Source organism: Cryptomeria japonica, chromosome 1 (assembly GCF_030272615.1).
Source record: "Cryptomeria japonica chromosome 1, Sugi_1.0, whole genome shotgun sequence".
NCBI classification, from domain to species: Eukaryota; Viridiplantae; Streptophyta; class Pinopsida; order Cupressales; family Cupressaceae; genus Cryptomeria; species Cryptomeria japonica.
This window is the reverse complement of record NC_081405.1, coordinates 303,360,160-303,377,936: the sequence shown is the minus strand read 5'-3', so window position 1 is coordinate 303,377,936 and position 17,777 is coordinate 303,360,160. Positions and strand designations below refer to the sequence as shown.

The window sequence follows — 17,777 nt, the reverse complement described above, 5'->3', positions numbered from 1 at the left end:
TCAAAGAAGTTCCACATCAGCATGTCTTGATTCAATGAACCATGGTCATCATATGAAGGCGCAAACTTCGAGGCACCTATTCTTATTATCTATTGGTCATGTCAAAATGTTGTAATTATTTCATTGGCCAAAATTGATTTTGTTGTAACAAACCCTAAATTGATTTTGTTGTAACAAACCCTAAATTGATTTTGTTGTAACAAACCCTAATTAGGGTTTTCTTTGTAAAATCTTGGCCATTGATCCCAAACTGATTTGAGCCATTGAATTGTATTGGGAGCATTATAAAAGGCTCAAGCTCTTCATTTGTAAAGGTTAATAGTTAGTAGCAGGTGAATTAGCAAATAGAGTAGTGAATAGTGAATAGAGCTAAGATGGTAGCTAGATTAGAGTTGAAGTTAGATTAGGAGAAGGCAAAGATTGTAGCCAAATCTTGTTGTAAAGAACAATTGATTTCATTGAAGTTATGGTGAATTTGATTTGTTGCTTCAACAACTTGCATAGTCTTTACTACTCAATTTATTTTCATTTTTTTTTTTTTTTTTTTGGTAGGTAATAGGCGTAGCCGCAATATTTTGAATTATTATTTTTATTATTATTATTATGTTTTTGATTAGATTGACCCAAGACCTTCCCCATTATGGAAGGCCAAGAGTCACAACTTAGAATTCCACTTTAGATGTCCCTATTGGGAATTGATCTTGGGCCTCCACAGTGAGAACCCAGTGTTTTAAGCAGTTAAGCTCAACCCCATGGACCTCAATTTATTTTCATGTTGATTAGATTGGTTGGAGGAAATTGTTGAATGCGTTTATGTGGAATCCGTTTAGTCCATACCACTAGCCTCTTGCTGATTGTAAGTGCGCCTTGCGTGGACAACTTGAGTGATATGAGCTTAACTTCAAATTATTATGCGTCCATTGTTTATTCTTTGACTTGAATGGTGATCAATGTTTGATGATAATGATTTGAACATCATTGAAATGCCCTTAGAAGATTGCACTGAGCTTGTGTCAAATTGTTCAATTCGATGGTGAGACCTCGCTTAGTAGGATTCCATTGAATCATTCACCTATCTTCTTGCATTCTAGGTCTTAGAATAGACTCTCTCAACTCTTCATAGTTTAGGATAAAAAAGCATCACAAGATTGCAACATCAGATGATCAAGTTCCAACAATTCAAGCATTCAACAATTTAACGCAAGTCCCCTCGTGATTCCAGCATAATCACATCAAACCATTGAGCTTATCCATACGTTGTGACCCGACATACTAGAACCTTGGAGTTATCTCAAGTGATCCTTAAGCTAATCTTCAGCATTTGAGTAACTTTGTTCAAGAGAGGATAAGATACTTTTGGGTATTTTATTCTGCGTTCACATGTCCATAAAAACACATCAACAGTAATCACTGCATATAATAATCCGGGCTGTAGATATAAATCATTGCCTTCTTGTGACCATACAAGTCACTTCCTTATTATTCTTTTACGTAGGATGACATTTGTCTTTTAGTGGGGGCTCTAGCATAAGGAGGTGGGCCCTATAAATATTGTCATATCTTTTTTTTTAACATTTCTCTTTTCTCTTTTCTCTTTTTTGTTTTGTTTTGTCTTATTCTCGTGTGCTACTTCGTCTTATATGGTTTTGGTTCCTTATCTTGATTGCTTTCTTTAAAGTATCTTCTCCTGATGGTATGTAGTCTTTTAATCAGATATACCTCATTTTTCCTTTGACATTGATGACATGTAATCCAATAATCTCAATTAAACATCTTTGATATCAATGACAATTTGCTCTAACAATCTTGTCCATACTTTTTGACATTAATGACAAGAACAAATCCTTTTTACATCAATGACAATTTTTCAACAATAGGTAGAGAGAGGGGATAGAGAAAAATGTGAAAACTTGGATAAACCTAGTAGGGAATTTTATAGTCACTCCCAAACCTCCACTAGTTATGGAGTATGAATTATGAAATTTCTAATAGAGTGTTTGAAGATCGTATGACACGTGCAATGTTTGAATTATGACAAATTGAAAATCAAATTAGACTTTTACGTTCTCTAAATGCATTCATTTTTTTTTTTTTTTTTTTTTTTTGGTAAAACTGCAGATTTTTTTGCTAAGTCTCAAGTCCGAGTCCTATTTTGAGCTGCTGAGTCCGAGTTTTAAAACTTTGATATAATACAATTAGAGATTAAAAATATTTAAAATTAACTATATATATATATATATATATGGAATTCCAAGTTGTGGCTCTTGGACTCCCATTATTGCTTCTAAGTTAGCAGGTGTTAAACCGACCTTTGCTGATCTTACTCCTCAAAAAGTTGCTGTTGAAGGGTTGGAAGTTTCACAACAGGCATTTCAGATGGGTGAAAAAGGGAGAGGTCCCTTATTTAAATATTGCATATTTTTTTTATTATTAATTTATACAGATTTCTATGTTTTTTGATGTTCGGAAACTTTGTCAAGTTTTTCTCGAGTCCTGTGTCCAAGTTAATTTTGAGACCTGTCAAGTTCTTGTGATGTTTGAGTTTTTGAACTGTGTAGCATAATAATAGTCCTCATATTATCGACTGGGAGAAAATACCATTCTGTTTGATAATTCATGTTTGAAACTTCTTTGCAAATACAAGATTCTAGGTATTTGTTTATTTTGTTGACATCTAAATCCTTTCTTATAGTATTTATTTTTGTTGAGACAGTTTTCTTGCAATGGTGATACTGAAAAATAAATTGAATGAATGATTCAATAATCGGATGATCTATTCAACAATATACAAGCGTATATATAGAGATTACAAGACGACGTTCTAAATTAAGAACAAGTCGTTGAAAGTGAACTACCAAAAAGCTAAACGCTAAATAAAGCTTAAAAGCTAATTAACTAGAAAGAAAAAGCTAAATGCTAAATAAAGCTTAAAAGCTAATTAACTAAAAAACTAAATGACCATTAAACAAGGAACTAAATATAGGTGACTAAAATATAATTAAATATTCATACCCTCCCTTAATGGTCATTCTATCTACCAACTACCCTACAGAATGTTAATTTTAGTACTTTCAGATTGCATAAAACTCAGAAAATTAGATTTAGATTAATTAACTAATTAGTTTTCAGACTTTAGGCATAATAAAGGAAATGAAAAACTAAAGACAATGCACAGTTACCTTGGGAAAACCTCCTAGGAGGAAAAACCCAGCCAAAGGATCCTCAGATCTGATTTATGATTTAGAATTCAATAGGAAGTTATACACTTATCTGCTTTTACAGTCACCATGAGGGAGGAATAATTAGGTTATAGTCCTCCTTATATGATTACAGCCCTTTTATTGGAGTCTTCAATTTTGTATGATGATCTGCTGTCTCTAAGAGAGTTCGCTGGCTTCAAGGTAAGATCTGCTGCTGTTAGATCAAGTTCGCACCCTCCTATTTGGATCTTCTACAACATGTGAGGTTCGCTATTTGCTGGTTTCAATCCTTATGAAGTTCGCTGCCTCTATAAAAGACTTTGATAAAGTTCGCTGTTCACCAAGGATTGTTTTACTTGCATGAAACTTGATTAATTTGAATGAGAGGAAGGTGATGCATTTATAGGTGACAAATAGATCCCTAATCATGTCGGCCTCCTTTAACCTTTAAACTATTTTATTGCTTTCCATTAATTTGCCTTAATGGGGTCGGCCCTATCAAGGAGGCGTTTTATATTAGTGTGTGGTGAGCAACTTTAAGTGCCGAGTGGTGATGGGCCTAGCCCTATATAAAGGGGGGGCGGATTCCAATGTTGCCTAAGGCAATAGGAATCCGCTGGCCCTAATTACAACCAACACTCCCTCTTAATTAGGGAATAGAATCATAATCATAATCTTCCAGCTTGCACACAAGCATAGACTGGATCCACCTTGCATTGCTCACAGAGGGTGGAGAGGATCCTTTGCTTACCATCTTACATTGCCTGCAGAGGATGGTCATAGGTTACAATACCATCTTACATTGCTCGCAGAGGATGGTTTTTAAGTTTATACTTCTCCTTGAGAAGTTTACAATACCACCTTACATTGCTCGCAGAGGGTGGTTAACATTTACAATACCATCTTACATTGCCCGCAGAGGATGGTTAATAATCACACTTCTCCCTGAGAAGTTTACAATACCACCTTACATTGCCCGCAGAGGGTGGTTAACATTTACAACACCATCTTACATTGCCCGCAGAGGATGGTTTATGCTTCTCCGTGAGAAGTTTACATTACCACCTTACATTTCCCGCAGAGGGTGGATTTATACAATACAAGGTATCACTGCACTAGAGACTCCCTCTCAATTGGAGATTCATTTTCCACAATACCAAGTCTATCCCTGAAGTACACAAACTTCACTTTTGCTAGAGGCTTGGTAAGAATATCCGCAACTTGCTCATCAGTGCTGACATACTTTAGCTGAATGGCACCTCTTTGTACCATGTCCCGAATATAATGAAAATGAGTTTCCACATGTTTTGACCTGTCATGAAACACTAGATTGTTAGACATTTTAATACAACTCTGGTTATCACAGCGAATGACCGTGGGATCCCATGGCTGACCAAACAGTCCAGCAAGAAGCTTACGAAGCCATACTGCTTCTCTGGAAGCTACACTTGCAGCAATATACTCAGCTTCAGCAGTGCTCAATGCCACTGAGGATTGTTTTCTGCAAGCCCAAGAGATCACAGCAGAACCCAAGCTAAAGCAAATACCAGAGGTACTTTTCTTGTCTTTGACGCTTCCAGCCCAGTCTGCATCAGAATAACCTTCCAAGGTTATTGGAGTGTTAAGTGGGTACTTCAGCCCAAAACCAATAGTGCCTCGCAAATATCTTAGGATATGCTTGGCAGCAACCAGGTGAACATGCTTGGGTAGGCTCATGAACTGACTGAGAGCATTCACAACAAAACATATGTCTGGTCTAGTCTTGACTAGATACATCAGAGATCCAATCAACTGTCGGTACTCGGATGGATCTGCAAAATTAGAGTTAGCTGCAGAAATACTTAACTTCTTTAAGTTAGATTCCATAGGAGTAGACATTGGTTTACAATCCATCATTCTAAATCTTTTCAAAATGTCAATAGTATACTTCCCTTGACTTAGAAAGATTTCGTTAGATCTTTGCCATACTTCTAGACCTAGGAAATAATGCATTAGACCTAAATCTTTCATTTCAAATTCTGAAGCTAGTTCTTTCTTGCATTTAATAATAAGTCCATCTTTACCAGTAAGAAATAAGTCATCCACATAAAGAACTAGAATTAGCATTTCATCATTGCCTACTTTAAAGTAAATGTTAGGGTCAACATCATTTTTACAAAAACCTAGACTTAGCAAGTATTTATCAATTCTTTCATACCAAGCACGAGGAGCTTGTTTAAGACCATACAACGCTTTCTTTAACCTGCACACATGGGTTAATTTATCCTGAATCTCATATCCCTCAGGTTGCTCAATATAGACTTCTTCCTCAATGACACCATTGAGAAAGACAGTCTTAACATCCATCTGATGTAGTTTCCAACCCTTAGAGGCAGCAATAGCAATTATTGTTCTAATGGAAGTATATCTAGCAACAGGAGCAAATGTTTCTTCATAGTCTATGCCTTCCTTTTGGGAAAAGCCATGCGCTACAAATCTAGCCTTATATTTTTCAATACTACCATCAACATTATGTTTAATTTTAAATAACCATTTAGATGAAACAACAGATTTACCTTTGGGTCTGGGCACAAGGTCCCACACATCATTCTTGATGATTGACTGATATTCTTCATCCATAGCAAGTTTTCAGGCATGATGACTTAAGGCTTCTTCAACATTGCAAGGTTCAGTTTCAATGAGATCACACATTAAAGAAACGTAGTTGGAAAATACCTGAGGTCTCTTAGTTTCACGGAAGGTGCCACTTGGAGCAGCAAATCTCTCAGCTTCTTGAATGGTGTTTCTTACCCAGAGAGGCCTCTTTTTGGTAACGACAATGTCACTAGGAATATTAGTGGGATTCATGGGTTCTGGAGGATCATCATGATTGTCTTGAGGTGGAGGTTCAACTTGCTCCCTCTGAATCTCAGGGTTAGTATCAACGTCTATATTTTGATTATCATTAGATTCATCAATAACACAAGAACCTTTCGATTTCTTAAAAGCAATGTCTTCTTCAAATTTAACATCCCTACTTACCTCAACGTACCTTTGACCTGGGATGTAAATCCTGAATGCCTTGGAGGATTCACTGTATCCGACTAGCATGCCTTTCTTTCCGAAGGGTTCCAACTTTGATCGTTTTTCCTTGGGCACATGAACATAGACGGGACTTCCAAAGATTCTGAGGTGACTAATGTCTGGTTTGGATCCTGTGAAGGCTTCTTCCGGGGTCATGTTCTTTAGAGCACGATGAGGACATCCGTTCTGGATGTATACTGCTGTTCTATAAGCCTCAGCCCATAGGAAGGTCTGCAAGTCTTGATCGTGGATCATAGCCTTTGCAGCCTCCACAATGGTCCTATTCTTTCTTTCAGCAACACCATTTTGTTGAGGATTGTATGGAACACAAAACTCTCTCTTAATTCCTGACTCAACACAAAAATCATGAAAGCTACCGGAGGTGTACTCACCTCCATTGTCAGATCTTAAACATTTGATTCTTTTACCAGAGAAGTTTTCAGTTAATGCTTTAAACTCCTTAAATTTACTTAAGACTTCATCAGATTCTTTAGATTTCAAGAAGTAGATCCAAGTTTTCCTAGAGAAATCATCTATGAAGATAACATAATAAAGGAATCCACTAGGAGATGCTACAGACATAGGACCACATAAATCAGAGTGAACAAGTTCTAGTTTATCTTTAGCTCTATTTTCACTTTTATGAAATGGACTTTTAACATTCTTACCAGTAGCACAACCTTTACAAGTGTTATCATGAATTTGACTGAGTTTAGGCATACCTTTAACTATCCTTTCAAGAGATGGAAGGGCTTGATAATGTAGATGTCCAAGTCTTCTATGCCATAACTCACAGGATTCCGGGACCTCATTAATGAGGGCTTGAATAGGGTTAGTAGAGAGCTTATAAAGACTATCATATCTATGACCAATTATACGAGCAGATTTGAAACTAGCTTTCTTAGACCAAGCAAGAACTTTTCCTTCAGAAAATGCAATTTGATAACCTTTATCTTCTAAGGCAGAAATGGAAATTAGATTTCTTTTAATTCCAGGAACAAACAGTATATCACTTAGATGTAATGAAATACCAGAATCTAAATTTAGAGAAGTAGAACCAGAACCTCTTACCGAATAACGAGCGTCATCACCAATTACCACGTGAAGGCTGGTATCCTTTTCTACAAGACCTGAAAGGTGGTCACAGTAACCTATGATGTGTCTAGAGGCACCACTGTCAATCAACCATGTATTGCTATCTGAGGGAATACTCCTAGATAGGGCAAAAATGAATAGGAAGTCATCATTGTGTTCAAAAACTTCATTTAGATTAGCTTCACTTTGGTTAGGGTTAAACTGGCATTCCTTAGAATAGTGACCGAATTTGTCACATCTAAAGCATCGCACATGCGAAGTATCTCTTGGTTTCTTCCAAGGGTGTTGGGAACTAAAAGGTCTTGATTCAATATTTCTTTTAGGATAAGGTTGCTTCCAATTACCCTTTTTCTTGCATTGGGCAGTGAGCATGTGATGCTCATCTACATTAGGGCTCTTGGATTGACCTCTAGTGAAGAGGCGAGACTCTTCTTGGATGCAGTTATTCTTAAGACGATCAAGGAAAGGTAGCTCAGACCGGCCACTTATGGTTTGGATAAATGATTCCCAAGAGAAGGGTAGGCCATTAAGAGCAATCATGACAAGGTCTTTGTCTTCCATGATATGACCAATTAATCCTAGCTGATTCTTAAGTTCAGAAATTCTCATGAAGTAGGAAATAATAGAGTCTTTTTTAGCCATTTTGATATTAAGTAGTTGTTGTCTTAACGTAATTGCCCTACTAAAATTGTTAACTTCATATGTACCTTGAAGATGGCTGAACATTTCCCTTGCAGTGGTGAATGAGGCAATAGAGGTGACGAGGTGATCTTTGACTGAATCAATGAGGATCTTCCTGGCCTTGATAGCATCCTTTTTGAATTGTTTTAACTCAGCAGCATCCGATGGCACAATTAGCTCTTTTTCTTCTATGAATTGGAGGAGGTCTTCTTCCTCGAGAGCCAACTTGATTCGAACCTTCCATGCAGTAAAATTTAGATTCCCATCAAGCCTATCTTCAACTTTCAGCCCCATTGACCTGATTTGCAAAAACTACAGCAAACTGAAATAAAGGTGAATTGAATTTTAAATCTGAAGATTAATCTAACCAATTAGCTCTGATACCATGTTAATTTTAGTACTTTCAGATTGCATAAAACTCAGAAAATTAGATTTAGATTAATTAACTAATTAGTTTTCAGACTTTAGGCATAATAAAGGAAATGAAAAACTAAAGACAATGCACAGTTACCCTGGGAAAACCTCCTAGGAGGAAAAACCCAGCCAAAGGATCTTCAGATCTGATTTATGATTTAGAATTCAATAGGAAGTTATACACTTATCTGCTTTTACAGTCACCATGAGGGAGGAATAATTAGGTTATAGTCCTCCTTATATGATTACAACCCTTTTATTGGAGTCTTCAATTTTGTATGATGATCTGCTGTCTCTAAGAGAGTTCGCTGGCTTCAAGGTAAGATCTGCTGCTGTTAGATCAAGTTCGCACCCTCCTATTTGGATCTGCTACAACATGTGAGGTTCGCTATTTGCTGGTTTCAATCCTTATGAAGTTCGCTGCCTCTATATGGAAGTTCGCTGCCTCTATGGAAGTTCGTTGCCTTTATAAAAGACTTTGATAAAGTTCGCTGTTCACCAAGGATTGTTTTACTTGCATGAAACTTGATTAATTTGAATGAGAGGAAGGTGATGCATTTATAGGTGACAAATAGATCCCTAATCATGTCGGCCTCCTTTAACCTTTAAACTATTTTATTGCTTTCCATTAATTTGCCTTAATGGGGTCGGCCCCATCAAGCAGGCGTTTTATATTAGTGTGTGGTGAGCAACTTTAAGTGCCGAGTGGTGATGGGCCTAGCCCTATATAAAGGGGGGGCGGATTCCAATGTTGCCTAAGGCAATAGGAATCCGTTGGCCCTAATTACAACCAACACAGAAGACACTGCAGGTCTTTTGATCACAAATGAAAAGAACACTCTGCTCTGGTGGAGACCCTCCCTGGATCTGAAAAGTGTTATTGACCAAGAATACCAAAATCTATCCAACTTGACGTTGGGTAACCAAATAGAAACCCGAAACCATGATTTTGAGGAAAAATCGGCAAACCCTCCAAAACTGAAGATACAAATCATCATTTTTTGTGGAAAAAAATGGTAAAAAACCCTTGAAATGATTTTTGTGGAAAAAATCGAACAAAACCTTGAAACTTTGCATGGCAAGACCCAAAACACCACGTGGTAAGACACCAAACATCACGCGGTAAAACATCAAACAGCATGCAGGAAAACACCAGACAACATCACGTGGTAAAATACCAGACATCACTTGGTAAAACAACAAACCTCACGCGGCAAAATAGCAGACATCACGTGGTAAAACAACACTCCCTGATTTTTGATGGAAAATCAAGCAGAATCTACCACTGAGCTATTGGCCCCTCTTGGACCAGTCCATCGTCGGTCCGGGTGTGGCTTATTTCCAACACCAACATTGTTAAGTTCTTTCAAAATTCTGTGATCAAAATAGAAGAGATGGAGATATGATCTGAAAGTTGTATTTTATCTGCTATAGCGTGTTTTAAAGATGCACCACACTTATCAATTTCGGTGTGTACATCCTCCTCAATGTAAGCATGCTATATAAGTGGATGAGGGGTTACATAGTGAAGAGATATGTCTTCCCACGTGGGAAGACACATCTCTTCCCTACGTACCTCTCACCACAGTATATAAACTAGTCACTGTTTACTTAGTGGGAAGACATCTCTTCCCTACGTACCTCTCACCATAGTATATAAACTAGTCACTGTTTACTTACCCAATCGGAAGGAGTGCAACTTGTTTGAGAATCACTTTACCACCCGATACCATGAACTGTGTAATCGTTGGTCAAACGCGATAAGTTAACTTTGGTTTTATTTATCATTAGTTAACATTAACATATTAGTATATGTAATCAAATATATATATATATATATATATATATATATATATATATATATATATATATCGGAAGCATGAAATAGTACGACCGATGTTACAAAATTAACACTCCCTCTTAACTAGGGAGGACACATTTCATGTTAGAGAAAACATCACAATTCATCCATTGATTGTGAAGAGAGGAGATATCACACCATAGTGATATTCAGAGATATGGTTCAACAATGAATATCAAGTCTCATGATACTCACCATAACTCATAGTTATCAAGTAAGGTATGTGCACTGACATCAAGTCACATGATGCCTACCATACTGATAATGATTTCATGGCATGTCCACGAATATTATGTTCATAATATTCACCATGAAGATCTCTATCATAATTATGGTTTATTTAATGATATCAACCAACAAATATCTACCATAATGTCTCAGAGATATATATGCTATCATGACATGCCCACAGATATCAAGTCACATGATATCCATCAAGATAGTTAAATTGATAATTGTAAAATCGTCACCTTACAATATCAATTTGAAACAAGTGTTCATTATTGAAAAGTCGTCACCCTTCAATAATGTTCACAGAAGGCCCATGCAGTCATGGAGTCACACACATGACAAATAAAAGAGTTTACACACTAAACATCTTTAAATATATTAGTATATCAGAATAAATGAGACTCTATCTCAAAATTAAATAACATTTTCAACCATACCAAGTTTATCTCTAAAGTGTTCAATCTTGATCCTGGAGAGAGGCTTTGTAAGAATGTCTGCAATCTGATCACTTGTACTAATATAATTCAGTCGGATCACATTCCTTTCCACCATATCTCGAACATAGTGATAAGGAATCTCAATGTGTTTAGACCTGTCATGAAATACTGGATTCATTGAAAGCTTGATGCAACTCTGATTGTCACAGTAGATGACAATAGGATTTAAGGGCTGACCAAACAGTCCTACAAGCAATTTCCGGAGCCATACAACTTCTCTTGCTCCCATGGAGGCTGCAATGTATTCAACTTCTGTAGAACTCTGAGCAACTGAAGATTGTTTTCTACATATCCATGAGATCGTATTCTTGATCCTAAACTGAAGCAACATCTTGATGTGCTTTTCCTGTCAACTATGCTTCCAGCCCAATCAAAATCAGTGAATCCATGTAGGTCAAGTTCTACATGTTTATATTTCAAACCAAAACCAATAGTTCCTCGAAGATATCTCAGAATATGCTTTGCAACAACAAGATGTATTTCCTTGGGTTCACACATGAACTGACTTAGTGCATTTACAGCATAACATATATCAAGTCTTGTGTTTACCCAATACATCTGAGATCCAATAATCTGTCTGTAGAGTGTAGGATCTGCAAACTTTGATTCTGCAGCTGTTTCCTTTAGCTTGTGCAGATTTGTCTCCATAAGTGTGGTCATGGATCTACAATCCAACATTTTAAATCTCTTGAGTATATCAATGGTGTATTTTCCTTGATTAAGGATTATACCATCTGCCTGCTGCCAAACTTCCAATCCAAGGAAGTAGTGAAGAATTCCTAAATCTTTCATATCAAACTCAGAGGCTAATTCTTTCTTACATCGAGAAATACAATTATCCTCTCTTGTGATTAGTAGATCATCAACATAAAGAATAAGAATTAATAATTCACCATTTATTACCTTGTAGTAGAGATTTGGATCTGCTTCATTCTTGAAAAACCCTAATTCCAAGAGATAGTGATCAATTCTTTCATACCATGCTCTGGGGGCCTGTTTCAGTCCATAAAGAGCTTTCTTTAACCTGCAGACATGTGATTCAGCCTTATGAATCACAAAACCTTCAGGTTGCTCCAAATAAACTTCTTCAATCTTACCATTCAGAAAAGCAGTCTTGACATCCATTTGATGGACTTTCCATCCTTTAGATGTTGCAATAGCCAAAACTGCTCGGATAGAAGTGTATCTGGCAACATGAGCAAATGTCTCTTCATAGTCAATACCTTCTTTCTGTGAGAAACCTCTGGCAACAAACCTTGCTTTGTGCTTCTCAATGCTGCCATCTGCTGCATGTTTGATTTTGAAGAGCCATTTAGAAGATACCACAAATTTGCCTTTAGGCCTAGGCACAATATCCCAGACATCATTTTTCAGAATTGACTGATACTCTTCTGACATAGCATCTTTCCAAACTTGATGCTTGAGCGCATCTCCAACACAGGAAGGTTCTGCATCAATGATCCCACTCATCAAGGCAATATAACTGGAAAATAGGTTAGGTCTCTTACTTTCTCTAAAGGTCCCCTTTGGAGCAACATAATTTTCAGCATCTTGAAGCATCTTTTTAGCCCAAAGTGGTCTCTTCCTAGTTTCGGGATAATTTTCTTCTAAAGGTAAGCCTTGAACTTCATGCCCAACATCTTCAGGGGTCTCCCTCTGAATCTCAGGGGTGGAATCCTCATCCAAGCTTGTAGGAGGATCTTGGTGTTCTAATTCATTAGAGCTTTTGGACCTCCTGAATGCTATGTCTTCCTCAAAGATGACATCTCTGCTTAGTTCAATTTGTCTTTGACTAGGTATGTATATTTTGTAGGCTTTACAGGTTTCACTGTACCCAACAAATACTCCTTTCTTTCTAGAAGGTTCTAACTTTGACCTCTTTTCTTTGGGGACATGAATATAGACTGGACACCCAAAGATCCGGAAATGACTTATGTCAGGTTTGTTGCCAGTAAAGGCTTCTTCAGGGGTTTTATTGTCAAGAAGAGAATGAGGACATCTATTTTGAATGTACACAACTGTCCTAGGTGCTTTAGCCCAAAATGAGGTTTCTATATTTTGGTCAAACAACATAGCCCTAGCAGCTTCTACTATAGTCCTATTCTTTCTTTCAGCTACCTCATTTTGTTGTGGGTTATAAGGTACTGTTAACTCCCTCTTAATCCCAACATTTATACAATAATCTTTAAAAATATCAGAAGTGTATTCCCCCCATTTTCTGTTCTTAAGGTTATGATTTTCTTACCTGTCATATTTTCTGCAAGAGCTTTGAATTCCTTAAATTTAGAAAGGATTTCTTCAAACTCTTTGTACCTCAGAAAATATATCCAGGTCTTCCTAGAATAATCATCTACAAAAATTACATAATATAAAAATCCCCCTAATGAGGGTACAAACATGGGTTCACATAAATCAGAATGAACTAATTCTAATACATTTTTGGATTTACTGTTGCTAGAATTAAAAGACCCTTTAGCATTCTTTCCCAAGGCACACCCTTTGCAGGCTCCTTCAGATTTTTGACTTAGCTTGGGTAAGCCAATCACCATCTTCTCTATCTTAGGTAGGGCATGGAAATGAAGGTGCCCTAATCTTCTGTGCCAAAGTTCATTCAAATCTGGAGTCTCATGAATCAAGGCTAGAGGTGGAGTGGTGCAAAGTCTGTAGAGGCTCTCTTGTCTTACTCCAGTGGTGTGGGCTTTCTTGATGGTGGAGTTCTTTGGCCAAGCAAGTACCTTTCCTTCCATAAAGGTTAATCTGTAACCCTTATCTTCAAGTGCAGAAACTGAGACAAGGTTTCTCTTTATACCAGGTACAAATAGAACTCCAGTCAGCTGTAGGGATATGCTTGACTTTAGGTTGATATTGCAGGTTCCTATTCCCATAATTGAATAATTTGAGTCATCACTAATTGTCACTTCTTCATTTGAACTTTCCACAAGTGTATCTAGGTGCTCACGAAATCCAGTGATGTGTCGAGATGCTCTGCTGTCAATCACCCATGTGTTGAAATTGGATGTGACTTGACTAGAGAGGGCTGAGTAGAAGGCTAGCTTCTCGGAATTACTCCCTTTCTTAATTTTTGCCATTGAAGCTTGTTGTTTGATCCTGTCTGGACACTTCATCGCATAGTGCCCATATTGGTCACATCTGAAACATTGTACTTCAGAAATGTCTCTCTTCTTCTTTGAAGACCTCTTCCCATTTGAGCTGTTGTCCCTCTTTCTCTTAAAGATATTCTTCTTTTCTTTCTTGTGGGAATTAGAGTTTAGAACTTGAATGTCTTCATTACCATTGTTTTGTTTTATTCCTCTTGTGACAAGCCGAGATTCCTCTTGAATGCAATCGGTTTTCAATCTATCAAACTTAGGAAATTTAGAACGAGCATTGATTCCTTGAATGAACGATTCCCACGAGGTAGGAAGTCCATTTAGGGACATCATAGCAAGTTCTTTGTTGTCTACTAGATGTCCAATAGTGGATAGTTGATCCCTAAGCTCAGTGATCCTCAAGAAATAGGATGTAACTGTTTCTCCTTCATTCATCTTTATATGGTGTAGTTGATTCTTTAGGGTGAGAGCCTTGCTAGTGTTGTTGATTTCATAAATGTCAGCTAGTGCTTTGAACATCTGAAAGGCTGTCTCATATTTAGAAATAACTGGTACAATGTGGTCTCTTACCGAATCCACAATTATCTTAAGGGCCTTCTCACTGCCCTTGCTCCACTGAATTTTCTCTGTATCATCAGAGGGTTTAGGAATTTCACTTTTGACATGGGAGTCAGTTTTATTTTTCTTTCAAAACAAGCATGATCCTGAATTTCCAAGATACAAAATTTGATGCTCCATCTAATCTATCTTCAAACCTAACTCCGGTTGCCATTAGGATTATGGGAATGTGATCTTAGTAAGAGCCTAGTGAAAGTTTATGAGATCGTTACAGAATTTTAATATGATCTTCCTTAACTTCGCTCTGATACCACCATGTTAAGTTCTTTCAAAATTCTGTGATGAAAATAGAAGAGATGGAGATATGATCTGAAAGTTGTATTTTATCTGCTATAGCGTGTTTTAAAGATGCACCACACTAATCAATTTCGGTGTGTACATCCTCCTCAATGTAAGCATGCTATATAAGTGGATGAGGGGTTACGTAGTGAAGAGATATGTCTTCCCACGTGGGAAGACACATCTCTTCCCTACGTACCTCTCACCACAGTATATAAACTAGTCACTGTTTACTTAACCCGATCAGAAGGAGTGCGACTTGTTTGAGAATCGCTTTACCACCTGATACCATGAACGTTGTAACCGTTGGTCAAATGCGATAAGTTAACTTTGGTTTTATTTATCATTAGTTAACGTTAACATATTAGTATATGTAATCAAATTAATATATATATATCGGAAGCATGAAATAGTACGACCGACGTTACAAAATTAACAGAATGCTGCAACCTAATAGAAGGGCTGAGGACATATTCCCCATATAGGTCCACATTAAAAGTTTCTTTACAAATTTCCTCCAATCTTCTCATCAAAATATAAGACCTGCTCTCAAAAACAAGATTAACACACCATCAAGGTTATTTCCCATTTAATCTATTCTCAAATTATTGTTTTTGTCAATTCGTATGGAATTCAGGTAAAATTAAAATGCTGTTATAAACATATATTAATGAGCATTAACTGTTTTCTATAGCTTTTTTTGTTAAACCACAAAATCATTACTGGGGGGTCTGTACTATAGGGTCTCTAATGTTTGGCTAAGATGAGAGGTCACTTGGACCATCAGTGCATAACATTTGTTCTTATGGTAGATGGCTAAAGAATAAGACTAAAATTCCTCCAACACTAAGGTAAGGGGCTTCTGTTTCTTTCCTGTTTTGTCATTGAAAATTTTCTTCTTGGTTTTAAGTTCCATAACTATTTCGTAGCATAACGGGAAGTTTAGTCTTGAAGTTCCATTATATTTCCTACCTTGCTGTTTCTCCAGATCAAAGACAAAATATTGTAAACTCCATTTTGCCCTTCGAAGCTTGCATCTGCAATGCACACTTTTGCATACAAAAAGATACAATTTATAAGTGGAAGTTTTGGTTGAAACCTAAATTCAAAACCATATGATTCGTGATTAGTACAAGTTGATTTTATAGACTGGAAATTATTTGAGGGAAGTCATTGTATGAATGGTATTCAATAATAACTGTTGTACGAGAGGACCTTCCACAAAGCCATATTTGTTCATCCTTGGATCAGAATGGCTTCCATGAACCTTCTCCTTGAAAGTACTTAGGTCACCATCAACCTTTCGCTGTAAAGGAATTGTTTTGTTAAATGACAAAAGCATATATCCATTCATTGAGTTCTAAACCCAGGTTAAGCTTGATCCGAAACATATATTCCAATATGATAGAAGGCATGAACGTGCATGGAAAGTTTGTTGCATTACATGTATAATAATCCATATCAGCAGCTTTTTACTGGGCTCATAAGGATAACTAAGAGAAGCATTGATCGTAATTTAAAGTTTGTTGCATTACATGTATAATAATCCATATCAGCAGCTCTTTACTGGGCTCATAAGGATAACTAAGAGAAGCATCGATCGTAATTTAAAGTTTGTTGCACTACATATATAATAATCCATATCAGCATCTCTTTACTGGGCTCATAAGAATAACTAAGAGAAGCATTGATCATAATCCAAATTTAACATTTCTGTATGCTAGCCAGCCAGCCCTTTTTATGTCTTGACGATTCACGAGGTTGGGAAAGAGTAAAGACAAAGTAACATGAATTTTTATTTTTATTTTCATGAGAACTGATTCTTGGAATTGTAAGGAATCAAACATAGTCATAAGAATTCATCTTTGTTCACTTTATTCGTCTGTATATATTTGTTTTTGATTTATGCGCACTACACTTATCCTTTGGTTTTGTGATCTAGGGCATGGATACAGATGTGGAATCGTGACGATCCTTGTGACAATTGTTGAAGATGGAGAAATTAGTAGAGACATTGAGAGCCCTGAAGTTTGTCAAAAGACAAGAATCTTTGCATGCTAGTGTGTGCATTGAAATTTTGATGATTCGCTATTATGAAATACTCATGCAGAGGAGGCTTTTACCTTGGTTGTCACCTGTGATTAATACTAATTGTATACAGAAGCATTTCATATGTACTTTGATTGTAACCAGAGCCACGTGAGAAAAATTGGGTGGCATATAATGAAAACTAAATTGTTCTATAGGTACTTGGATAGTAATGAACCATACTGCTTCTGCAATGTTGTTCCGTGAGTAGCTAAAGGTGGGTGACCATTACGCCAATAATGCAAATCCACTCTTAGGTATGGTAGTGAACTGTGTGTGTGTGTCTTTACACGGTAGCTCAAGCAAATAAAAATGTACTTTATTATCAATGTCTTAATATATTGATAAAATATCCGAACAAAAAACATATGAACAAAATATTATAGAAAATAATGAGGGTTTAGAGTTTAAAACAGGGAAACGTTCGCCATAAATGTTGACTTTGATTAAAATTTAAATTATGTCAATTCTTGATAGAACAAGTTTAATTACATACACCAGGACCTACTTTCAGTCAATGTGGAAATAATGATCATTGCATATAAATTATCTACTTTCAGTCAATGTGGAAATAATGGTCATTGCATATATATTATCTATATATCTTTGTATTGAGATGAAAGCCCAACTTTTTCACGGT

At 36.7% G+C, this 17,777-nt stretch overlaps 1 protein-coding gene across 1 annotated transcript in view; it reads left to right on the top strand.

Moving 5' to 3' along the window:
• Positions 1 to 17,462, top strand: part of LOC131026893 (kinesin-like protein KIN-13A) — a 92,523-nt gene extending 75,061 nt beyond the window's left edge. Inside the window, exon 13 of the mRNA XM_057956896.2 lies at positions 16,992 to 17,462. The gene's annotated coding sequence lies outside the window, so the exon portion shown is untranslated. The remainder of the gene's footprint in view (positions 1 to 16,991) is intronic.
• The last annotated feature ends 315 nt before the right edge of the window (positions 17,463 to 17,777 follow it).